Below are 24,898 nucleotides of genomic sequence, written 5' to 3' on the forward strand. Positions count from 1 at the left end.
CGTCCTGGAGGACACAGGGTGCTGGCCTCCAGGTCTGGCTGGGGGCCAGGAAGGCCTTGGGGACCATTCTTGACATCAGGCCACCTCTCACCGAGTGGCGTGCCAAGAGCTGTGCACCTTTGCTCTCCTGCAGTCCAGAAGTCACTTCTGGCGGCCACGGGCGGAGACCTGGCACAGAAACCCCGTGCCTGGAACACACCTGGGGCTGAAGCCCGGGGGGAGAGCGTGGGAACCAAGTGACGGCCACGAAGGCCAGAGGGGAGGGAGAGTCTCTGAGGTCCCCAGGGCACTTAAAAGCGCCTCTTGCTAATCTGCTCTCAGAAAATCACCAAGATCCAGAATAATACGCTTAGAGTGAGAACAAGGGCCTGTTTGTCACAATTTTTAAAAACCCACATCTCTGCCCTGGATAGGTGGCTCAGTTGGTTCGAGCACCGTCCCCATACGCCAAGGTTGTGGGTTCGATCCCTGGTCAGGGCACATACAAGAATCAACCACTGAATGCATAAGTAAGTGGAACAACACATCAGTGTCTCTCTGTTTCCCTCCTTCCTCTCTCTCTAAAAATCAATTAAAAAAAAACCCTACATCTCTGCGCTATTTCAGGGGTGTTCCCTACACCTGCCCAAGCTCCCTCTCCAGGTCACCTCACCAGGTCACCCTTGGCCTGTGAACACCCAGTCGCAGCTGCAAGGCCTCTGTTCTCCGGCCCTTGCTCCCCTCCCACTTGGTACCCTTCCTTCAGGGCCTGCTCGGGTCAGCCTCCCAATGGTGGATGAAGAAAACACCAGGCCCGTGCCAACGCTGACTCATCTCAACCTCCTCCTGCCCAGGGACACAGGATGTGGCAAAAAAACAACTCTGTGGAAGGCAACCTCGCCAGGTGAACTGGTCCCAGATTCCTCACTGGGCAGGTCACAGTCCGGGTCACCACGCCCAGGCATACAGTTTTTTAAATGATTTTATTTTTTACTGATTTGAGAGAGAGAGAGAGAGAGAGAAACACGGATTTGGTCTTCCACCTACTGATGCACTCACTGGTTGGTGCTTGTACGCGCCCTGACCGGGGACTCGAACCCACAACCTTGGCGTTTTAGGATGTCACTCGATCCAACTAAGCTACTAGGCCAGGGTCAGGCATTTAACTTCTTAATAAAAGGTTTACCTATTGTTTTGAGTTGTTGCTTCCCCACATGCTAGAAAGGGCAGACAATTTCTCTGTAACGCTACAAGATTTGTTCTTAACATTTTTTTAAACATTGAATTTAGAGACAGCGAGAGGAGAGAGAAAAGGGTTTATCTTTGCCTTAATCAAGCCCCACCCGGGGTCGGTGTGCACTTAGCATCTTTGAAATAGGCCGTCACCACCCTGAGAGGGCCCACCACCTTGTGAGCGAGGTTTCCAGGCCCGTGGGCTCCTCTGCCAGGCTGGACGTGACAGGTCCAGCCCTGTAATCGGATGCCCGCCTCGGCTTTCTCCCTCCCCTCCTTAATCGCAAATGCATCCACGAAGCTGGGGGAGGACCTCTCGGTCGTTGTCTGTCGTCTGCGGCGGCTGAGACCTCCCTCTGCTCCGGGGTGTAGGTCTTCAGATTTGTTCACATAAACGCGTAACAATTTGCTGCTGCGGGTTTGACTGTTTCTCCCACCGACAGAATCCACAGTCTTCCCGTGACGCTTAGCAGGGTCACCTGCCCTGCTGGCAGGTGGCTGCTGCTGGTAAGTGACTCTTTTAATCCCCCAACATCACTTACCGGCCGCTGCGGGACACACGTGCAGCCCCATTTATTTCCAGTCAAATCACAGGGCCCACGCCAGCCCGCCAACACTGACCGTGGAACGATGGTCTGGGGAGGACACAGCCCACTCGGCTCCGGAGAGACCACCTTCCACTGCATGCCCCGCCCCGAGCCCCCCCCCCACCCCCGAGACCCATAGGTCTGGGCGGTGCTTTCAATCGGGTTCACTTTGCCCCGTTGTCCACCATCAGTTCCTTCTCCCTACAACCGCCCACCCCAGAGGTGAGCGGCCTGCACACCCTCATCCTGGACGGTGAGAAAGAGGCCGTTCACAAGATGGGCCTGCGTCCCGCCAGAAAAGGATGGGCCACGCAGTCCCCAGCCAGGTCCTGGGCAGTTAAGGAAAAGAAGTAAAAGGTCATTAAGGCGAAGTGTCATGCCAGATTTCAACACATGCCCAGGTGGAGGTGTGGGGCTCACCTCTGTGACACAGAACGTGGAAACCTGCAGGTGCCCACAGTGGGTTGCCAAGAACACAGCCTTTACGGTAACCGGGATGGAGGAATGCGTGTGGTCAGAAGTCTTTCAACATGGCCTTGAAAATCAGCACCCAGGAGAGGCACGTGCAGGAGGGCCCGCGAGTGGGGACAGGTGCAAGTGGACAGATGGGTAAGGCACACCGACTCGGTGCCACTGACCAGGAAGACACAGAATATTCCTCCTCCCAAACTCTGCAGCATGAGCCAGACAAGGAAATCACATTTCACCTGCACTGGCCTACGTGATTCCCACTAGAAGCCTTGGGAGTAGGTACTTTTAAAATTTTTTTTAATTTTTTGATTTTAGAGAGAGAAAAGGCAAGGGAGAAAGAGAAACACCCATGTGCTGTCCCACTTACCAATAAACTGATCGGTTGATTCTTGTGTGTGTCCGGACCAGGGACTGAACCCAAAACCTTGGCGTATCAGGACCACAGTCTAAGCCCCCGAGCTACCCGGCCTGGGCTGATGTGGGGACCAATGTTTTCCCCCTGTGCTAAGGAGAAGACCAAGGCCTGGCTACCAAGAAGCTCACTCAAGGTCACGGCCGGCAAACAGCAGAGCTGGGACGGGCCTCAGGTCCAACCTCACGACTCCCGTTATGACCGACCAGACGAAGCAGTTGCACAAGCTGCCTAAGAAAACTCCCCTCGAGGTCCCTGCAGTCACAGCCCAGATAGAAAGTTAGGTCACCCCGTTGGAACCAAAAGGATGTGGCTGGAGCTAGCCATGAAACTACAGTAACTACAAACACGGCGGTGCCAACAACTCTAAGGCTCCTCGTGTGTGCCTCTTCCCGCTAGAATTGCACAATTCCCTGGCCCTGCCTCTGTCACACCCAGCGGACAGCAGGGCCGCCACCAGGACCGTGTCCCATGCCGGGTAGACAATGGTGCTTGGAATCCTCTCGGAAAACGTCACTCACAGGAAGCGCAGCTTAGCTTGGCCCCTGCCGGCACCGGGGGAGAAAGCCACCCGGGGGGGGGGGGGGAGCCACGGGTGGGGGGGGAGCCAGAGGAACAAGGGAGCAGGCCCCCACCCCTGGAAAACCCCCAGCGGGGAGTCTGCAGTGTCACTTTTCCTGGGGGACAGAGCATTCACCTCTGCAACATCTGCAGTCCGAAGGCTCCCCCGGGTGGAAGCCATACCCCTGCCACGCGTGGCTACCACGGCGGCATCCAGGAGGACAAGGCTACACACACATGCTGTCGTCTGTTGCGCAAAGATCTGAATGCCACCCTGGCTCGTGGAAACGGGGAGGGAGGCCGGTCTAGGAGCCGTTTAGGGGGAAGTGGCAGGTGGGGCTGAGGAGCCTGGAGAATCCAGGGTGACCCTCCGGTCCCTGAAATGGGGGAAACCACATGAGTGGTATGGAGATTCCTTTCCTTAATTACCCTAAAGAACTCGATGTCCAACAATTCATCAATAATCCATCAGAAGCGGGGCGGTAGCCACCCGATTTCCCAACCCTCCGGTGGCAATTACGCTGCCACGCACCGGGGAGGGCAGGCCTCGCTCGGCAGCACCCCTTCTTCCAGCCGCCTGCTTCCGAGAACAGTCCGGACATAAACAGAACCAACACAGAAGAAAAACAAAGGTGGACGCTGCGTGCACTGGAGGTTCCCAGTCACGGGAAAGGGTAGAGCTGGCCCCAGGCCGGGGCCTGCTGGGAATCCAACCTCCACCTAATATCTGCTTGGGGTAGAAGGTGAAGCTCACCAAAGACAATAAAATAGTACAAATCAATAAGCAGGGCACCGTTTGTGTTAAGTAACTGTTCTTAAGCACTCCTGGCACAACCGTTTCTAGAATCGTCCAAGAAGCTGTTAATCCTGGTGTGTTCTGGAGAGGAAAACTGGGGAAGCCAGGGGGCCAACTATGCTCGGTGTCCCCACGAGGTCCTCCTCTTCCCCCTTACACTAAATCCTGAGCTCGTTGGGTCTTTAAAACTGGAAATTTCTTGCAGAAAAAGCTCAAGTTTGGCTGAAGCCACTCAAAGAAAGTAGAGGCCTCAGTAAACTATGAGATTATTTCTGAAATACACTCTAAACATACTAGCTTAGAGAACAATTTCATTCTTAAAAGCACCACCACTTCCGGAATGCAAGTCCGGGCTCCCACCGGCAAAAGCACTCTGGCCTGCCAATAATAACCATGCACAGTGACTAAACATTTTTTTCTCGCACAGGAAAAAAAAAATGCTCCTGATCAAAGTGCAGAACCAGCTCCGGGCCGGAGCTAGAGCGCGTTTCCTCCTGCCACCTTCCCACCGCCTTTGGAGTTCAGGCTGCCTAATTGCTCGCTTGGAACGCGTTCTCTAAGGCTGGGCCAGCAACTGCGCCCAAAGCGCCCCGCCCCCCTCCACCACCCAGCCGCGAGAGTCACGTGACGGCTGAGAAAAGTAGGGGAAAGGTTAGCGCGAGCCCCGCCCCCCGGCTGGCGCGACCCGGGCGCTCAGATCCTGTTCCATCCGCGGCGCCTGAAGAAACCTTCCGGAGCTTACTGGCGCGAGTCATCAGCGCTGCCACCGAGGCGACAGCGAGCTAGACGCAGCGCCTCTTCGTGGGAAGGCCAAGTCCCGCGGGGTCGACCTTGGGGACAGTGAAGTGCTTAGTGTGCTTGGTGACATCCCACACCAAAAAACGGAGCACCGCTCCGCCCGCGAGCCCGGAGTTCGTGGGGTTGGGGCTCGCTGTGATGCACAAGGAAACATTAATTAACGGTGTTTCTATGAATGGGCACGCAGAGCCAGGGTTGCATAAGCTCAGGCTCTCGCCCGAGGACTCCCGGGAAGCCATCGCTTGACCGCCGGTGACCAATGGCCCCGGTCGAGGCCAAGGACGACAGCGATGCCAGGGTTCTTCCTTTCACCTCCGGGTTACGCCGTTTGTTTTCAGTACAAACTGGAATGGTTATTTTGGCTTGTGTACAATGCCAGTTTCTGCTACTCTGATACAAAGCCTGCGCACTCCTAAAGACGGCCCTATTTTTTGTGTGATTCAAACAGCTGTTCAAATGGAGATCAATGTGCAAGGTCAAGTGTAGCCTCGCTGCGTCGGAAGGAAGCCTGACATTTGCTTTCAAAAAGGGTTCCCCGGGCACACAGCAATCTAAGTTATATACAGTTCCCTTAAGACACTCCTGGCCTCCACCAATAGCATTACCTGCAGTACTGCCCTCGCCTATACTGCACTCACTCATTGCAAGTCGCCTTAAGTAACTTAAGGGAGGGTGATGCTTGCTGGCATCAGAAGAGACCAGTGTGTTCGGCCATATTTTATTCACTTGGTTTGTGGCTTATAAGGAAATAAGTATGCCTGAATATCTGGAATGACCAGAAACCGGACGCCTGTGCAAGGACTGGTGAAACGAAATAAAAGTTTCAAAAGGTTAAACTGATTTTCATTTTATTGGATAACTTACAAAGTTACCAGTTTCCTACAAAAATCTGCCCTTGGAAATGTTAACAATTCATGGAGCACAGTGGGACTGAAACTCCTGTCTCGAGTTGGGAATCTTAAATCTGTTCTGTATTCAAGCTGGTGACTTGGGATTTTTTTGGTGTCGGTGTTTTTTTTTTTTTTTTTAAGATAAGATCAGCGGTCATCTTGGTTCCCTCCGTCTTTAATGAAAGCCAACCACTATTTATATCATAAATTACGCTGACCCACGCAGCCTTTCGACCAAAACGAAAGGAATTAGCTGCCCACTCCTGTAAGGATTTGAGGTTAGGGGCTCGCGGGAGTCAAGCTCGCAAGCTGGGTCTGTCCAGGTCACGTGCCGCCCCCCCCCCCCGCCCCGGCGCAGCCGCTCCCGGGTCCGGAGCGACATTGGGCAGGTTCTTCGCACCCACCTACCATGGACCCCGCGCGGCACGGGAGAGGGTGGGGCACTCGCAAGTGGGGACCCCAGCCCAGCGCCCTAATCCCGTCCACCGCGGGCGCTCAGACCACATCTGCAGTACCCGTGCCTGGAGTACCCGCGCCAAGGGCGTGTCCCGACGGCTGCAATGCGGGGGAGGGCCCTGGGGGGAGGGGGAACCGAGCGTCCCCAGACTCCTGCACTGGACTGTGGTAACCCAGACCTAATCCACTCCGTCAAATGCGGTTGGATGACGAAGGACGCCTGCGGCCCAAGTGGCCAGGACAGGAGGCGTCCCGCCAAGTCCGGAAAACCAAGCATCCCTCCATCCATCTCCTGCACTGTACCTGCCTGCCGGTCGACCGACGCTGGGGCGGACCCCTGACTCATTCTACTCCTGGGAAGTGGGGTTGAGGTGGGGCGGGGACGGAAGCCGATGGCTCGACCGGCCCCCGACCGGAGGCCTCTTGCCAAGGCCACAGGGTTGAGCATCTCCTCCACCACCGCAAGGGACCCGCCCGCTTGCAGACCGACCACGGGGAGGACCCCAGACTCAGTACACTGAAGAGGCTGGGGAGTCGCTACCCTGCTCCGGTTTCGGGTTCTCTACTGACCCCACCGTCCGAGAGGAATACTGGGGGTTCACCTCAGCGCCCCGGCTCTGGCGGCTGCCCCCCACCCTACGCCCGGGTCCGGTCACCGCAGCCCCCACCGCAGCCCCCGCCGCAGCCCGCAGGGCGGCACCCGCCGGCCCTCCCAGAGGCGTGCGGCTTCGGCCGGGCCTTACCGAGTCCGGGGACGGAAGCGCGCAGCGGCTGCGGCAGCGGTAGCACGGTAGCGAAGTGAGACAGCAGCGATCCGGAGCCCGGGGCAGGAGGACCGAGGACGAGGCGGATTGCCTCCGACGCCGACCGCCGCGGATTGGCTGGGGCACGGGCGGGCGGTGACACTTGACGCCCCCGCGGGCCGTGGGCGGGGTCTGGGCCCCGCTGGGCCTGGGGGGCGGGGCCTGGGCGGGGCGTCCCCAAGAGCGGGTTAGGTGAGGAAACTAGGGCTCCCACCCGTGTTCGCCACCTCGGCCCTTATTAGCATGGGGCCTAGGACGAGATTCTTCACCCTACGAGCCTCCGTTTGCTCATTTGAAACATGGTCCAACTCATGGGCCATACCCGTCAGAGCGCATAGCGTGGCACCCAGCTCGTGCTTGCCCGTTAGAGGCTTTGCCCTGGGTAATCCTCATGGCACCCCTATAAATAGCTGATCTCAGCCCGGGGGGGGGCGGGGATTGAAGGGTGAGGATCACTAAGGTGCCCATGATCACACAACTAAGAAAACGGATCCGACATTGGTCCCCTGGTTAACCCCAGGGCCCACGCCCCAAACTGGACCTTATCCTCGGAGGGACAGACCATGGGACCCAGAGGCAGTGTGGCTCAGTGGGCCGACACGCTATTGGGAATTCCCATGACCTTTCTAAGACCCCCTCTGCATCTAACTGGGATAGAAAAAACCTCCCTGCTGGGCTTTGGTAAGATTTCATACACTAATTTTACAGGCACCTAAAGCATAGGAGATGCCAGGAAAGAAATGGCTGGAGGTGCTGACGGAGTGATGGAGAGACAGGTGCCCCGACTGAGCTCGGGAGAGGGTCCCGGAGTAGAACCCCCGGCGCCATCAGGGGTTCTAGGCCAAGCGCAGCCGCAGGGGCCCACAGTGGGGCTTGGGGAGACCATGCTTCCTGCCTGGTGAGCCACCCCCTGCATCTTGGTTCTCCGTGTCCCCCAGGCTCCAGCATCAGGCTTGCCTATAGCAGGTGCTTCATAAATGCACCTGTTTTATAAAGAAAGTCTCCACTCTCCAAAAGGTCAGTCTCCTGGCTATGAAAATATCTACTCTGTCTTCTCTTTCTGTCTGATTTATTTGGTCTGCACTACAGAAGGACAGAAGGGTTTGGAAGAGAAAATGGAAGTCCTGTCCAATTCCCACCCCCACCACAGCCACGGCCACGGCTGCAGCCCACCGTTGGGGCACACTGTCCAGAGGGTTCCAACCAAGTCGTGGGACGTTAGGGGGGTCGGTGACACGAGTTTCAAAAGCATTCACGATGAGAAGAAAGCGTAGAGACCCCAGTTTTTATTCACTCTCCAAGAAAGGAGAGGGGCACGCTGGGGAGAGGCGCATCCCCACGGAGGCACAGGGCCTTTGAGCTTTTACTGGATTGTAATTGGATTTAAAAAGGGTGGGGGTGCTGTGGTGGGGCCCCTAGGCTGTTGGGGTGTTGTCACTGAGGCTGCAGTTTGTTCCACTGTCATCTTCTGCCTGTGGCTGTGGCGAGCGTTAGTTCTGTTCTTGTTTCCAGTAATTTAATTTCCAGTCCTGGAGACAGGCTCAGAGAAGAAAAATGGCCATCGTGTTTAACACGGCCCTAGGCCTGCTCGGCAAATGGAGCTCCAACAGCAGAGGGGGCCGGCTTCGTCCTTTCCTAAGATACCCCGTGTCTGTAAAACTTTTATTCCCGCTCGGCTTCTGTGGTGGACAGAGCTCCCGTCGAGGCTGGGACGCCCCGCACCTTTGGAAGTATTTACCCCTTGACGTGGACTTTGCCCCCCTCCCCACCACTGCAGGTATAAATAAAGCCACCCTGGCCTTGGGGCAGGGAGTGCGATGCCGGTTCCTCTCTGTTAACCTCCGGAAGTGAAACAGCCCAGTCAATGGGCAAGCACAAGAGAGCATTTGGTGACATTTTGGTGCCACTTGCCGAACTGCCCTCTGGGTAAGCTCACTCCTACCCGTGGATGGGAGTGCCCTTGTACCCAGAGCCTGGCGGTGCTGCCTGTTCCGGTCCCTTCAGGTTAATCTTCACCAACTCTAAAGGTGGGGACAGATAGCGTTCCTATTTTAATGTGCACATCTGAGGCCTTGACAGAGTAGCTCAGTGGGTTAGAGCGTCACCCCAGCCAAGGGTTCAGGTCCCACCCCCAGCAGGGGCACACAGCAGTCGGCCAGCAAGCACGTGTGTGTGGAACTACAAATCCGTGTTTCTCTCTCTCTCCCTCTCTCTCTAAAATCAACAAATAATAAAAGAGAAAACCCTATGAGTAGGTTGTTTATCAAACCAGCTTTTTAAAAAGAAATATTTTGTGTTTCTTTGTAGGTAGAAGTTGGCCCTGCCCCCTGCAGATTTTGCCGCCCAAGAAGGCAGGTGACCCCGGGCAGAGCACACCTGCCGTGTACCTTGCTGCGCCTGCCCTGGCCGCTCTGGGGTCACCTGCCTGCCTCTCCCAGCACTTGGGCCTTCCTGGCTTGTGCCTCGGACCATGGACCGTCACCCTCTTCTCAAATGCCCTTCCTTCCTGTCTTGGGAAACCCGGCTGCCTGTAGGTCTGGGCCCAAGGTCACTTTCTGCCTCACTCTGAGCTCTGTCACATGCCCCGCTGGGACTGGCTCAGAGTCCAGTTTGCTTCCAGAGTCCTTCGGCAGCCGGCCGGGATCCTGCTGCCCGCCCCCCCCCCCCAAGCACCGCCTTGGTGTCACCTGCAGACGGGGCGGGGCAGGAGCCTGTTTGGGTCACAGCGCCAGGTGCCCAGGTCACCTGTGCCCTGGTGGCCCAGCTCTGCAGCAGTGGCGACTCCGGCCACACCCTGGAAGTGCCCATGCCCTCTCCTGCCCTATAGCCTGGCTCTGCACGTCCCTGGCTGTGGACAGGTGGCAGGGTGCACCTGAGGAGCCAGACCCCAGGGAGCCCAGAGCCGTCCCATCCCGAGTTCCCTCTGGACCCAAAAATATTCCCAAGTCTGTCTCAGAAACTAAAGAAATCTTTCTTATGCCTTTTTTCTCCCAAATTCTTCCTTAGTTTGAAATGAACGTATTTCAGCAGTTTCCTATTATGGCTATAAGGAAATCTTTTAAAAAGTTTTTTAAATGCATATCATGTTTTTATTATCACTAAGACACATCACCTGTTTTACTCTAAATATATATATTTGTATGGAAAATCTTTTTTTTAATTTCTTTACCTTTAGAGGGGAAGGAGAGAGGGAGAGAAACGTCAATGTATGGTTGCCTTTCGTGCATCCCCTGCTGGGAACTGGCCTGCAGGGAACCAGCCTGCAACCCAGGCATGTGTCCTGACTGGGAATCGAACTGCGATCCACTGGTTTGCAGGCCTGTGCTCAATCCACTGAGCTACACCAGCCAGGGCTTGTATGGAAAATTTTAAACATATAAAAAATGAATGAGACTAGTATAATAAAGTCCCATGCAACAAAAACTCAAACTCAAGTTCAACAGTTACTAAGCTGGGACCAAGGTGTTTGTCTGCGTCCCTCCCCCACTCCCCCCCCCCACTAATTTCTTTAAAGCAAACCCAGAAATCCTATAGTTTTGATACACTAGTTCTTGAGTACGAGTCTCTAAAAGATAAGGGTTATTTTTTAAAAACATGCCCACCACAAGCCCTGGCTGGTGTAGCTCAGTGGATTGAGCACAGGCCTGCGAACCAGAGGATCGCGGTTCGATTCCCAGTCAGGGCACATGCCTGGGTTGCAGGCTGGTTCCCTGCAGGCCAACTCCCAGCAGGGGACACATGAAAGGCAACCATACATTGATGTTTCTCTCCTTCCCCTCTAAAGATAAATAAATAAATAAAAATCTTTTTAAATAAATAAAATAAAAAATAAATAAAATAAAATTTAAGAAAAAAAAAACATGCCCACCACACTACTGCCCCACGGAAAGTGGAGGAAGATGCACGGGAGCCCGGCAGAGGCCCCGGGCCTGTCAAGGGCATAGCTGAGCCTTCTCTCTCGTGCCAGCCCTTTTCTTGCTGGCAGCTCCCTGCAGGTTCTGATCCAAAAGTGTGTGAGACGTTTCAGAGCTCAGCTGCCATTTCCCAAAAGAAACAGTTTTGTAATCTCAGAGCTCTGCTCTTCCCTCCCCTCCCCAGAGCTCTGAGCCCCTCTGAACTTGAACCTTGAGCCCCTGGAGGTGATGAGCACAACAGTGTCTGTTGCATGCCAGGGTGGTAATAATGTTTGCTCATAATGTTTGCTCAGCCAGTATCCCCGGGGTTTGGTGAGGACAAAGCCGGGTAATACAGGTCACCAAACAAAGCCGGCGAAAGGAGCTTGCAGCAACAACGAAAACGCATTCTTCGTGGCATAGGCCTGCCCTCTGACCCAGAATCCTCCTCCTGGGTGCACGCCAGAGAGACATGAGAGCACGTGTCCACGCAAGACTCCCCAGGGGAGTTTACAGAAGATTTGCTCAAACTGACAATGCTCCAGGAACCAGTCAACGTCCCTCCACAGCAGAATGGATAAATAAACGGTGGTTTCTGCATAAAGTGTAACGATAATAAGCAGCAAGAGACATAGAGCATGGACGGATCCTGCCCATTATAGCAAAAGAGAGCCAACAAACACACAGAAAGCACAGGTGGGTGTGTTCGGTCGGGTAAGGGATGCCCGTGTTCTTCCCTAGTTTGAAATGAATGTATTTCAGCAGTTTCCTATTATGGCTGTAAGGAAATCTTTTAAAAAGTTTTTTAAATGCATATCATGTTTTTATTATCACTAAGACACATCAGCTGTTTTACTCTAAATATATATATTTGTATGGAAAATTTTTTTAAAAAAAGTTTTTAAATTTTAAAATTTCAGGCCCCAAGGTGTCGGGCCCTGACCGAGCGCCTCAAAGGCGTGCTCGGGGCGGTCCTGCACAGAGCCACACGCTCAAGGTTACACACGGGCTGCTCTTGGCCACCCATATGTTAGGCCTCGGCTTTTAAATTAAAAAAACGGTTGAGAGAGGAGTGGGGAGGTGACTGGGAGTGGCCCTGGCGAAGCCATCTGGGTGGCCAGGAAATGAAGAAGTGACAAAGCCGAGACACCGGGATCCCCTGGGGAGACAGCAGAGTTAGGAGGAGGGGAGCAGTAGAGGCCAGCTGCCAGCACACCCCCCCTCCCGCCTCCCCTACCCGTGCAGGGCACAGGTGGGAAGGCCTTGGGCAGGAGTGGGAAAGGAGGCCGTGGGCCCCACCCCTCCCCTCTCTGGCCTCACCCCTCCACCCCTCCAGAGCAAGGAGCCCACTTGATTTCTTCTGCACTTGGAAGCACCCACCACCCTCAGGGACCCGGGTAGTGGCTAGACGTCGGTCCCCTCAGGAGGTACCCGGTGGCTAGGTCAGTGCCTGGCGGGTGCAAGCTGGGCCTCCCGTTGGGTGGCTGTGCCTTGCTGCCTGGCCTTGGCCTCAGTTTTCTCACTTAAAAAAAAAAAAAAAAAGAGGATTCAGCCCTGGCTGGTGTGGCTCAGTGGACTGAGCGCGGGCCTATGAACTGAAAGGTCACTGGTTCAATTACCAGTGGAGGCTTGTGCCTGGGGCCAGGTTCCCAGTCTCAGGCATGCGAGAGGCAACCCATCTATGCTTCTCTCACGTACTGATGTTTCTCTCCCTCTCTTTCTCCCTCCCTTCTCCTCTAAAAATAAATAGGTAAAATATTTTTTTAAATGAGGATTTAGCCAGTTTTTGGAGGCCACAGACTTTCTATCCCAGAACCCAGTTTGTCCACATAAGCATTAGCTAGGATTATTATTTTTCTCTGTGAAGCCTGTGGAATTTTATTTTATTTTAAAAATTTATTTATTTATTTATTTATTAATATTTTATTTATTTATCTTAGAGGGGAAGGGAAGGAGAGAGAGAGAGAGAGAGAGAGAGAGAGAAATATCAATGTGTGGTTGCCTCTCATGCGTCCCCTGCCGGGAACCAGGAACTGGCCGGCAACCCAGGCATGTGCCCTGACTGGGAATCGAACCGCAATCCTGTGGTTCGCAGGCCCACGCTCAATCCACTGAGCTACACCAGCCAGGGCAAGCCCATGGAATTTTAAATTGTTTTGTTGATTGATTTAAGAGAGAAACATCGATCTGTTGTCCCCTGCATCCATGCATTCCCTGGGTGACCCCCATGTATGCCCGACCTGGGATGGAACCCACAACTCGGGCACATCGGGACGATGCTCTGAGAAGTCCAAGTCTGAACAGCTTTTGTCTGCAAACGGTAAACTTATTTCCTTGTTTATTGATCAGAAAAAGGAGCGGGCCCAGGACTGCCAAGCCCCCACAACAAGGCAGGTCGTGCCTGCCAACCGCCAAGTTGGACCTGTCAGATGAGTGTGAAACCCCTTTCAGGCTCTTTGAAGAGGTCGGAATAGTTCAAAGGTCACCATGGTGACCTCTCCCAATCCCAGTCACCTTTGAGGCCCCACTCGCTGAGCCCACGTGGGCAGTGTGCCCGTGGCCCCGACCTGAGCTTCTTGGTGTGACCACAGTGACCTGCTGGGCATGGAGCAGGTGGCATCTTCCTGGGCCTGCCCTGAAGTCGGGGTCTTGACTGGCCCACAGCCGGGGCCAGGCCAGCTTGGACGCTGGGCCTCAGAGGTGGGGACGGGCTGACATGCTTATAGCTCTTTCAGCAGCTGCCTGAACGTCCGTCCACATGGGAGTATGACAGGGGGCTGCTGTGTCAGGATGCAGACAGATCCTTGCACTGGGGACGGAGCAGGAGCCGGCAGCTCATACGGAGTCGGAGGTGATAGTTTTCAAACTTTGGGGGGGGGTCGTGCAGGTCACTGACCCTTTGAAGCTCTGAGGACAGCTACCTGTGCTTTCGCCAGAAAAACACACAGCCACATGCCCTGGGGGACTGGCTTCATCCAGGTGTGGACTTCCCGAAGCCCATTGCAGAATTCTGCCCCCGCAGGGTAAGGAAAACAATTTGAGATTTGGAAATAGGGCAAAGGGGTGGCTGCAGATCCTTCCCCGGCCCGGCCCCTTCTCTCGGGAAGTGTGTCTGTGACCCAGCCCCAGGTCCACGCCAGGAATGACGTGCTAACTGGTAGACTGTCCCACAGAAATGCAGAGGGGCTCCAGTATCTGAGAGGAAGTGTCCCCAAAGTTATGGTTTATCACCCCAGAGACTATTTTCCTGGAGGAAGAACTTGGATTGTGTCTGCCTTTCTGTGCTGGGAGAAACCCACCTGGGCCTCCGCCCTCCTGTCTCTCTCCCAGCGTCCCCTCTAAAACCGACATGAGACACCTCGCTTCTGCCACTTCAGCTCAGAAACGCACGGAGGGGTCCCCACACCCAAGATCAACTCAGCTCGAGTCTGACACTGTCTGCCCCAGGACGGCATCAGAGCCCACAGGCACAGTCCCACCCGACTGTCCCTCTGCCCCCCATCCCAAGGCCATGGGGCAGACCACGGGGCAGACCACAGGACCTGCTTTCCAAGGCCCACAGTTTGTATGGCGCCTTTCTACTTGCTGTCCTCAGATTTCAAATGTTTTCCAACATTCTCCTTTTCCTTAAAAAACACCTCAGAGGTGAGGGAAGCCCTGGCTGTGACACTGTGATACTGTCTGCTCCGCCACACCCCAGCAGGAGACAATCCCAGATTCTGAATTCAGGGTGGCGCGTAATGTTTGCTTTCCTTGCTCCCAGGTAGCAGCTGGGGTGCAAGTGCCCCCTGGCTTCTGCCCCCACAGTCCCCTTCCCTGGAGGTCTTCCTTGTGTAAGAGGAGCTCGGGGGAGGGGGGGGACAAATAAAGGAGCACATCTGTGGCCCTTCTTCCCAGGGGTGGGAATTTTAAGTGTTCTCGGAGCACCTGCTCTGTGCTGGGCAGTGAGCTGACAAGGGAGCGGCTGCAGAATGGGGGATCCCAGGTGTCCCCTGCCCCCCATCTCACCCAGCATCTCCTCCTCCAGCCCACGCACAGGTCCTCAGGAAGCTCACCGACCACCCCCCCCCCCCCCCCCCCCCCCCCCCCCCCCCCCCCCCCCGCGGCGGGGTGCGCAAGGGCCCCGGGNCCCCCCCCCCAGCACCTGCCACCTCCCCCAGGCCCCATCCTCTGCGTTGTGCAATTGGACCGCTTCTGGCTGTCCTCGAAGCTGGCTGCGTCTCCAAACCACCTCTCGAGGCCCACCCCAGCCTGTGCTGACAGGGTTCCATGAACGTCTTCCACTCAGGACCTTGTCCCACTTCCTGCCTCTGGGCATCTGGTCGTGCGGTTTCTGCTGCGTAGAATGCCTTCCCTTGGTCTCTGTGCCTGGCTGTGGACTAAATGCCAGGAAGGCAGGTGGGGTAAACCAGGATGCTTTCCAGATGCTCAGAGGCACCTGGGTGCTGGCTGGGGCACAGCCCCGCCAGCTGTGCTGTGAGGCCCAGACCAGGTACACTTTCCTCCACTGCACAACGGAGCAGCGAGCAGACGGTGCCGGGTCCACGTGGAGCTCTGCCCACAGCCCTTCTCCCTTTTATTTATTTTTTTTAGATTTTATTTATTTATCTTTAGAGGGGAAGGATAGAGGGAGAGAAACATCAATGTATGGTTGCCTTCCGTGCGTCCCCTGCTGGGAGTTGGCCTGCAGGGAACCAGCCTGCAACCCAGGCATGTGCCCTGAGTGGGAATCGAACCGCGATCCTCTGGTTCGCAGGCCCGCGCTCAATCCACTGAGCTACACCAGCCAGGGCCCTTCTCCCTTTTAAAAAGTCTTCTGGGTTACACCCTTTAAAAGTGTACGGTACGGTGGTTTTTACTGTATACACAAGGTTGTGTAACCATTGCCTCATTCTAATCCCAGAACAGTTTGAGCCCATGGTCAAGGCTCACCCAACTGCAGCCTGTGCTTCATTCCTTTCTGTGGCTGAGTAATTCCCCCCTGCTGGACGGACCGTGTTTTGCTCACCCACCCCTCCTCCTTGGATGGGTGCTCGCAGCTCTCACTCACCAGCCCGTCCACCGGCTGGGGGTGCGGTGGGGCGCAGAGTTCCCACTCTGGTCTTGACCCTGAAATATAACCCGATGGCTGTCTCCTTTCCCACCTGGAAAATGCTTACTTAGCCCTCAAGGTCCAATTCAGACATCAGTTGCTCCAAGAAGCCTCCCAGGTGACCCCAAATAGTCTGATACCCGCTTCCTCCTTCCCGGTCCTCCCACAGGGTCTGGTTCCAGGGCACCTGCCTCTCTAAGATCTGAGCGGCCTCCCTTGCACCACTCCTGATCCGGAACTGAGGCGGAGTCCCCATTTCTGATGACCCAGACCCGGCCAAGTGACCAGAACTTTTGCGGGAAGGAAAATAGGGGAATTGGCTGGGCTCTTAAGGGTTGCCAGATAAACTAATTGTTTCCTTTAGGTCATTTGCTTTTGATGGGAGGGAGGGCGGACTTCGGAGGTGGGGTGCTGGGAGAGGAAGCGACAGGCGGGCGCGGCGAGGAGGTGAGCGGAGAGCTGCGGACCCGAGGGAGCGGTTGCAGTTAAAACCCGCCCCACTTGCCCTGCTCCCTTGAATGTCTGTTTTTCCCCCGCAGGAAGCTCGGTGGACGATCCCGAAGCTGCAGCCCCACCCCTGCCCGCCGGGGTGCCCGCCTCAGGCCCGGAGAGGTGGGGCTGATGCCCAGGGCGCGGCCAAGGTTCGGGGCACCATACGCAGCTGCAGGTCCTGCCATTGGGGGTGGTTAGAGGTGGGTGGAATGGGGGTCCCCTGATGTACCCCCGCCCCACACCAGCTTCCTCCGTTCTCCCCGCTGGCTCTGGCTCCTCTCCCCGCCCCTCCACAGCCCAGTTTGAGTCCCAGGCTCCCTTAGAGTCCCTCTTTTGCGCACGAGGAGTAGCTGGGGTGGGAGGGGCCTCGCGCCCCGCCCCGGTCGGCAGGAGTTGAGCGGGGAGGAGACAGGAGAGGGAATCCGGGGAAGTCGTTTCGGGTCAAGGTCATCCGGGCCTGTGCGCGGGGCGGAGTCAGACTACAGGAGGGACCAGCTCACGCGGGCTTTCGTTGTGACCTCTGCCCCGGCGAAAGGGGAGGGTGGGGGCGGCCCGAGTGCGCTCCCGCGGGAAGAAGGCCCCCGGCCCCGAGCGCCTAGGCCGGGGAACTCAGATCGCGCCGCCCTGCGCCCGTACACGCGCAGAGCCAGCACTTCCTCGCGCCGTCTCTGCGTCCGCGACCCGCTGGGCGGCTTCCTGCTCCGGGTGCCCTCGGTCCACCGGTCAGCCAGCTCTGGCGGACCCGCCTGCGCCGCGGCCAGCGCCCCCAGGGGGCTGCAGCGGGAGTTGGCCTCCAGAGCTAGCGGCTCGGGCCACTCTTTTTTAAGCTCTGAAATTACGCAATTAAGCGTAGTCATTGGGAGAAAGAGAAAACACTGCACTATAAAACAAAAAGCTTTTAAAAGTCGCCGGAGCGCTCACTTCCTGATAACACTCGGCTGCATTTCCTTTCGCTCTTCTGTGCTACTTGCTAGTTCTCTAGACTCCCATTTCGTGCGTCTCCACAAAATGGAAGCCGCGTGGTAGAAAAGCGTTTCCGTTCTGTTTTTCTTGACTGAACGTTACTGATTTTCCCCAGGTAGTAAGTGCATTCCCGGGAATAAATAGAAACTAGTCAGAAGCCCTGGGTCACTGGCACTCTCCCACCCCCCACCCAACAACTGCCCTGCTCTGGACGAAACAACGCTCAGTCTGCTGCATGTTCTAGATTTTTCTACATTTGACATGGCGTAGTTTCATTTTAGGGATGCCTTTTACATAGATCGGGTTATATATACGGTTCTGAAACCTGCCCCCTCGTTCCCCTACGGTATATGTCAGAAACGACCCGCCCTAGCCCTGCCTCCTTAACTGCTTTATGAGACTCCAGCTGGAGGGCCTCGGCGTTGGTGTCAGGCGTCCTCTGTCGTTTCTTGCTTTTAGTTTGTTTCTAGTTTTTCTAGTCAGCCATTCACCCCAATTGTGTTTCCCCAGCACTCCCAGGCGCCAGACCTCTCCCAGGCTGGGGGAGTACAGCATTGACCAGAGTAGATGCCCCCCCCCACCACTCCTTTCTACAGGGCAATGAACAAAGGCACCGAAGGCAGCTGAGGCCCCCATATCTTGTTTTTGAGTAGGGACTATGTTCAAGTCGTTAATATGGTTCACATATCAAATCAGAATCAAAAAAGAGTATCTAGGGCACTAGGCCGGGCGGCACCGGATGGGTCACGGTGCTCTCTTATCCGTCGGGGGCACAGCCAGTGCACAGTCCTCGGTTGGTTCATCTTTGCCTGAGGCCTGTGTTGGCCGCCAAGCTGTTTCATGCCCAGAGCTCAATGAAAAAAAAAAAAAAAAAAGCTCCTGGGGAAAAGTATTCCCCACCCGCCCAACTGGCACAGAGGTAACCAACAGTACTGGCTTCCGGGTTGTCCCGGGTTGTCCTTCCAGAATTTCCTTGTGAAAACGCAAGCCAACAGGGATATGTTTGCTGCTGCCTTCCTATCGCTGCCGAGGGGGGCGGGGGGGGGCGTGGACCGATCCTGGGTTGTTTGAGGGTACAGTGGTGCTGCAGCGCTCACTGCCGCACAGTGGACGGGTCCTCGTGCCACGAGTGTTGGCTGCCGTTCGCCCAGCAGCCGGGACTGCGGTCGGTAACCATGCAAAGGTCAGTTCTACCTGCATGTCTGTCCTGCAGGGCAGGGCGGATTCCCAGAATGCCGGTCCAGGCCGTGTGCGCACACAGGGTCGATGCCCTCACGGCCTTGCCCTCTGTCTTTGAATGACTCGGGGTTCCCTGGAGGAACAGAGCCATTAGCATATTGGAATCACATGGTACCTTAAATATAATGCAATGTAAAATAATATAATAATGTAATGTATTGTGAGGAATTGGCTCCCGCCAATGAATAACTGTGTTTGTTGTCACTTTACTGTTCGTATTTTTATCTTCTTTCTCTTAGATAAGTCTCTTTAACATTTCATGGAATAAGGGCTTGGTGATGATGAACTCCTTTGACTCGACCTTCTGTGGGAAGCACTTTCTCTGCCCTTCCATTCTAAATGAAAGCTTTGCTGGATAGAGCAACCTTGGATGGAGGTCCTTGCCTTTCATGACTTGGAATACTTCTCTCCAGCCCGTTCTTGCCTGCAAGGTCTCTTTCGAGAAATCAGCTGATAGTTTGATGGGAACTCCCTTGTAGGCAACTGTCTCCTTTTCTCTTGCTGTTTTTCAGATTCTCTCCTTGTCTTTAATCTTGGGTAATGTCATTATGATGTGCCTTGGGGTGTTCCTTCTTGGGTCCAGCTTCTTTGGGACTCTCTGAGCTTCCTGGACTTCCTGGAAGTCTGTTTCCTTTGCCAGACTGGGGAAGTTCTCCTTCATTATTTTTTCAGATAAGTTTACAATTTCATGCTCTTCCTCTTCTCCTTCTGGCACCCCTATGATCTGGTTGTTGTAATGTTTAAAGTTGTCCTGGAGGCTCCCAAGCCTCTCCTCATTTTTTTTTTTGAATTCTTGTTTCTTCCTTCTGTTCTGGTTCAATGTTTTTTCTTCCTTCTGCTCCAAACCATTGATTTGAGTCCTGGTTTCCTTCCTGTCACTGTTGGTTCCCTGTACATTTTCCTTTATTTCACTTAGCATAGTCTTCACTTCTTCCTCTATTTTGCAACCAAATTCAGCCAATTCTGTGAGCATCCTGATTACCAGTGTTTTGAACTGTGCCTCTGATAGGTTGTCTATCTCTTTGTGGCTTAGTTGTATTTCTTCTGGAGCTTTGATCTGTTCTTTCATTTGGGCCATTTTATTTTGTCTTGGCATTGCTGGCACATAGTGAGGGGCGGAGCCTTAGGTGTTCACCAGGGCGGGGCAACTCAGGTCACCACATTGTCTTGCTGAACTTGGGGGGGAGGTGGATCCAAGAGGGAAAAATGGCCTTTGCTCCACTCTCTGCCAGTTTTCAGTCACTTCATCTGTGTCCCACAATCCAATTGGGCCCTTCTGGTGCTGATTCCTGGGTGGGTGGGTTTGTGTAAGTTCTGGGACCCTGTGGGTCTCTCCAACGAACTCTCCTGTGAGGCTGGGAGTCTCTCCTGCGGCCGCCACAACCCCCACAGGTGTTTTCAGTCAGAGGTTTGAGGCTTTGTTTTCCTGCGCTGGGACCCTGGGTTGTGTGGTCTGTCTCGATCCCCAGTTGTTCCTCCCAGTTTATCTGCACGTGAATGTGGGACCACCCGGTCCGCCAGTGGATGCCCGACTCCACCCCTCCTTCCGGTCTGGGTGAGTGTTTCTTCTCTAACTCGTTGGTTGTCTGACTTCCATACAGTTCGATTTTCTGGCAGTTCTGGTTGTTTTTTGCTTTTACATTTGTTGTCCTTCTTTTGGTTGTGTGAAGAGGCACAGTGTGTCTGCCTACGCCTCCGTCTTGGCTGGAAGTCCAGTTTTCTGGTTCCAGGTGTGTCTTTTTGAAACAGCTGTATCAGGGTGTGGCCCCCACACGGCACAACCCACCCATGAGCACTTTTGAGGACACTTTCAGAGCGATGCCACGGTGGCCACGGTCACTTGTACAAAACTTTCATTGCCCCAGAACGAAATGCCTCTCGGTCACTCCCCAGGGGCCCCTAACCCTCCCAGGCCCAAGCAACCACTGACTCATCTGTTAGGTCGGTCAAAATGCCCATTATATGTTCCTGTCCGTCGGCTGGAGTAGCACTTGGTTATCTCGAACTTCACTAGAAACAATGTTGTTAGATTGTATTGTGATAGCTGTCATGTCAGCATGCATTTAACAAAACTTATTAAAATCGGCGAATTTTTGTGCAGCCATTTTAATATTGAAGATGGAAGAAAGCACGCAACATTTCTTACGCTTTATCATTTCAAGAAAGTGCAATTGAAAACGCAAAAAAAGGATTTGTGCGGTGTGAGGAGAAAGTGCTGTGACCGATCAAATGTGTCAAAAGTGGTTTGCGAAGTTCATGGTACTAGTGACACTTTGGCCAAATAATGCTTTGCGGGGGGGCCGTGATGTGCGTTGCAAGACGTTTAGCAGCACCCCTGGCCTCTACCCACTAGCAGCCAGTGGTCGGGGAGAGCCGACACACTCAAAATGCCCAAGTCAGTGAAGTCATCGGTGCAAATGGAACATGTGTCTTTTATTTTAGGGAGAGAGTGAGCAGACTCTCCCGCCCCCCCCACCCCCCCCACCCCCCTGGTTCTCTGGGTCGGTGTGGACCGGCATGTGCCGGACACTCCCCGTGCACGCAACTGTCTAGTCTGTGTCCTTCTGCGTCTGGCTCCGTTCACAAGGTGTGGTGTTTGCCGTTCATCCACACTGTTGTGTCTTTATGTGTGAAATAGGAACACTAAAACTTACTGTGCAGACGATCGCGAGAACTACATGGTTAAACATGTGGGGCCACTCAACTGGGCTGAGGGGTGCCCAGAGAGCAAGACCTTATTTCTGGGTGTGTCTGTGGGGGTGTTTCTGGAGGAGGTGAGCCCTCGAATCAGTAACTGAGTAAAAAGGCCCCCCCTTGCCCTCACCAGAGTGTGTGGGCCACCCCAAATGTGTCCCTTGGGCCTGAGGATTACCTGGGGCTGATGAGTTTTAAGAAACAAAAGACTCGGGACGTTTTTCGCTCTCCCTTTAGACGGAGGGTCTGGAGCAGGAAGAGAGGTATCGCCAGAGACTTCCACCAGGTGCTGCGAGCTGGAGGCGGAACTTAGCCAGACCAGTCGGGCAGCATTCCGCTCCGTGTCCCTTTGTTTCTGCAGGGCCGGGCGGAGGAGCGGTACCACCACGCCTCTGCTCCTCCATCGCCCGGTGAAGAGTCCCAGGCCCCATCGCCTCTCCTTAGCTCAGAGGGACGCATGGGCTTCAGTCCCCCGACTGCCCACCCGTGGGTCTGTTCTGATGGGAACCTTGAGTGTAATTAAACGTGCTTTTTTTCCGGGCAATCTTTCTCACATCAATTTAATTATTAGACTGCCCACGAGGGTTGAGGACAGGTTTTTTCCCCAACACCCAAACAGAACCAAAAGGCGGAGGAGGGCATGGTTAGGGAGGGCGAGTTTTCTGTCTGCGCGAGCTGGCACACCCACCTGCTCCTGCCTTGGACGTGGGTGTTCCTGGCCCTTTCACTTTGGACCGGGGTTTGTGCCATTGGCTTGCCTCATTCGCAGGCCCTCGGCTTAGGACCAGAACCATCCTTTCTGGGGTCGGCAGCGTTCAGGCAGCAGATGGCGAGATAGCCCCCACAACAGTGGGAGCCCTGACGCCCCTTCTGTGTGTCCACAGGGAAGCTCTTGGCTCTGTTTCCCTGGAGAGCTCCGACTAACCCAGCGACATTATCTTCAGGATTAAATGTGGTAACTCGTGTGAAGTGCCAGGCACGGTGCCGCCCTACAGCAAGCCCTGGATGGGAGGTGGGGATGTGCCGCGGCCCAGCGGCCGCAGCGGGGCCCAGGGGTTCCTGGGAGGTGGGCACGGCGTCGGCGATGGGTAACAGACAACAACACGCCTCAAAAGACAGTGAAGCTCTGTTCCGTATATTGCAAGTACAAGCAGATTTTTATATTTTCATTTCTGGTAGTGATTCACATTTGCAGGTGCATAGCATGATCAGTTAAGCAGGAAAAAAATCAATACAAAGGTAACCAGGAAAAGTACAAGAATTTCCATAGTTTTAGTTATGTTAAACAAAAGTTGTTTTGACCAGGAGAACCATTAATCAGACAATTAGAAGTAGCTGTATGTAGAGAGTTTGAATGTCTTATTGTTTATTAAAGTTCTCAGAGTTTGTCATGGGGCAAAGGTATGCTAGACCGAACAGAGGTAGGAAATTCATTATAAGCCTTTGTGATGTCTAACTTAGCTATCTATCTTTCTGTCTAAAATGTTTCTCTGTGTATTATAAACTCTGACTCCCTAGTAACTGTTTTTACATGCTTAATAGCTAACCAGCTTCTCTTATTTCTTAGCCTGTCTAATTCTAATTGATATATGTATCCCTATTCAAGGTAAAGGAGGGGCTGGTATTCCAACAACTTTTAGACATTCAGGGGCTATTTCACTAGAGAGGATTTTTCCATCCTTCCAGGCAGTTCCGTGGGGAATACTAATGTTTTCCCCTGAACTGTCCCTTCCTCTTGGGTGATTTTCACAGGAATAAGAAAGTACAGTACAATGCCTATATTCAGTAGCAAGAGTAAAATAATTAAAATAAAACAGCCAATTGTTCACCCATTTTGGATGCCACGTTCTCTTCCGTGGAGACGAATTCCTTGAACTCCAGTCCTCCATGCCCGGACCTTCTCAGACGACATGGTTGGAAGAGAATGTGGCAGGGATGGAGGGGGCGGAGCCTGCCTGCTCAGTCTGCTCGAGACACCGTGTGCGGTAGGAGGGAACGCCAGAGGGAAGCGATGCCCCTATCTAACCTGCTGTGGGCCCCTGGACCATCACCTGGAAATGGACGTCAGGGTGACCACCCACACCACATGCCCTCCACTTCCCGCTTGCCACTCCCTCCCCAAGTTTGCACAGTTCCCAAACACCCCATGTCTGGTGGGGGAAGAAAAATAATAGCGTGAACACCTGCCGTGCCAGGTCTTGTCCTCAGGCAGGGCTGCAGCTCGGCCTCTGGACTTCACCTTGACTGTGTGGTTGGCACCCGACCCTGGAATTTGGTATCCTGGGTTGGCAGGTATTTTTCATGAGTAGAGCTTGTGGGAGAAATCAGCTTCCCAGAACAGTCTTTTCCAACATTTGCTCATCCATCCAGTCTTTCATCCTTCCATCCATTCATTCTTCCATTCATGGGCCCAGACTTGGTTATTAGATTATTGTGGTGATTTATTTGTTCCGCATCCTTTGCAGGTTTTCAAGCGCTTTACCCACCATTATTTTGGTCATTTTACCAACAAAGAGACCGAGACAGAGATGGGTGGAGCAACGGAGCCCAAGGCCGCGGGGCCGAAAGGGGCAGAGCTTAGTGCTGGCCCCACTGGAATGGCCATGGTGAGTGACCACCGTGGTCCGTGCAGACCCACGGTGCTGGGCTCCCCCCGCCAGGTCCGGGAAATGGTCGTCCCCTTGTCCCGTGTGGGGCACCGAGCCGAGCTCTGTGCAGGACTGGAGGCTATAGTGACATTGTCCTTGGGCACAAGGAGCTCGGCCTCCCTGGGGGGTAAGCCCAAGGCCTTGGCAAGATTCCAAGTGCTGGATCCTGTCTGGGCATCGTTGAGTCTTCGTGGGAGACGTTTGCTCTGTTTGGGCTCTTGGCGAGGTGGAAGCACCCAAAGGTCCTGCGTGGTGGCGCATACCAGCCCCTGTGAGGCCAGGCCGGAGACTGGGTTCGGACCACCGAACCTGGTGTTTCCTCCCTGCACACCCAGCTGCCCGGGGCTGTGTCTGTCTGTCTTATTTTCTGTCTTCCGACGCTGTGGCAAGGGGTGCCCTGCTGACTTGGAGGACGCCTCTGCCTGCATTGGCTGGTTTCGAGGGATGGAGAGCGGCTTGCTGAGAGTGTGCCTTTCAATCCACCTGGAGTCTAAACCTCGAGCCACTCCCAGGCCACGCGCTCAGGACACTGTCCCTTGGGAGAAGCACCCAGGCAGGGTGCCAGACACCCAGGGACATCACTTCTGCCCCCGGGGTGCATTGAAATGATCCAAACAAGCCCCACCTAGACCTGCCTCACTGGTTCCTCCCGTGGAAACCGTGGAAACCGCAGCCCTGGCCCCCACCTACTGCTCCTTGGTCTCCTTCTGCCTCATGATGGCCCCCGTGTCCCCTGCCCCCCATGTGATGTGCCCCTGGTAACGAACCGTGGTGCCACAGGTGGTCATCCCTGATCTGTTGGCCTCACCACACCTGAGTGGTAATAAAACCCACACTTTGGAGAAGTGGTACCTGCGTGGAGGGGCCGTCCGGAGAGCCCAGGGGAGGTGT

The 24,898-nt window shown here is 54.6% G+C and overlaps 1 protein-coding gene and 1 long non-coding RNA gene across 5 annotated transcripts in view; one reads left to right on the plus strand and one right to left on the minus strand.

Moving 5' to 3' along the window:
• Positions 1–7,625, minus strand: part of CPT1A (carnitine palmitoyltransferase 1A) — a 43,911-nt gene extending 36,286 nt beyond the window's left edge. Inside the window, exon 1 of one of the 3 annotated variants that reach the window (XM_037062565.1) lies at positions 7,620–7,625. The gene's annotated coding sequence lies outside the window, so the exon portion shown is untranslated. Of the gene's footprint in view, positions 1–6,926; positions 7,071–7,619 lie in introns of those variants that run through there. The other 2 variants (XM_037062566.1, XM_037062564.1) reach the window with 2 other exon arrangements.
• Positions 7,626–16,178: 8,553 nt separating this feature from the next.
• LOC118998392 (uncharacterized) lies at positions 16,179–21,900 on the plus strand. 2 transcript variants are annotated; one of them, XR_005068857.1, is made up of 2 exons: positions 16,179–16,638; positions 21,597–21,900. It is a non-coding gene; the product is annotated as an uncharacterized LOC118998392 (long non-coding RNA). The 2 variants fall into 2 exon arrangements; XR_005068858.1 differs by lacking the exon at positions 16,179–16,638 and adding an exon at positions 17,182–17,544.
• The last annotated feature ends 2,998 nt before the right edge of the window (positions 21,901–24,898 follow it).

Source organism: Sturnira hondurensis, unplaced genomic scaffold, assembly GCF_014824575.4.
Source record: "Sturnira hondurensis isolate 20B ecotype Veracruz unplaced genomic scaffold, ASM1482457v3 Scaffold0014099, whole genome shotgun sequence".
Taxonomy (NCBI): Eukaryota; Metazoa; Chordata; class Mammalia; order Chiroptera; family Phyllostomidae; genus Sturnira; species Sturnira hondurensis.